Source organism: Physeter macrocephalus, chromosome 12 (genome assembly GCF_002837175.3).
Source record: "Physeter macrocephalus isolate SW-GA chromosome 12, ASM283717v5, whole genome shotgun sequence".
NCBI lineage: Eukaryota > Metazoa > Chordata > Mammalia > Artiodactyla > Physeteridae > Physeter > Physeter macrocephalus.
Window position 1 is genome coordinate 78,854,723 of NC_041225.1, and position 547 is coordinate 78,855,269.

Consider the following 547-nt stretch of genomic DNA (forward strand, 5'->3'; position numbering starts at 1 on the left):
AAGATGATACAAATAGATGGAGAGATATACCATGTTCTTGGATTGGAAGAATCAACATTGTGAAAATGACTCTACTACCCAAAGCAATCTACAGATTCAATGCAATCCCTATCAAATTACCACTGGCATTTTTTACAGAACTAGAAGAAAAAATTTCACAATTTGTATGGAAACACAAAAGACCCCGAATAGCCAAAGCAATCTTGAGAATGAAAAATGGAGCTGGAGGAATCAGGCTCCCTGACTTAAGACTATACTACAAGCCTACAGTAATCAAGACAGTATGGTACTGGCACAAAAACAGACATATAGATCAATGGAACAGGATAGAAAGCCCTGAGATAAACCCACACACATATGGTCACCTTATCTTTGATAAAGGAGGCAAGAATATACAATGGAGAAACGGCAGCCTCTTCAATAAGTGGTGCTTGGGCTTCCCTGGTGGCGCAGTGGTTGAGAGCCGCCTGCCGATGCAGGGGACACGGGTTCGTGCCCCGGTCCGGGAAGATCCCACATGCCGCGGAGCGGCTGGGCCCGTGAGCCG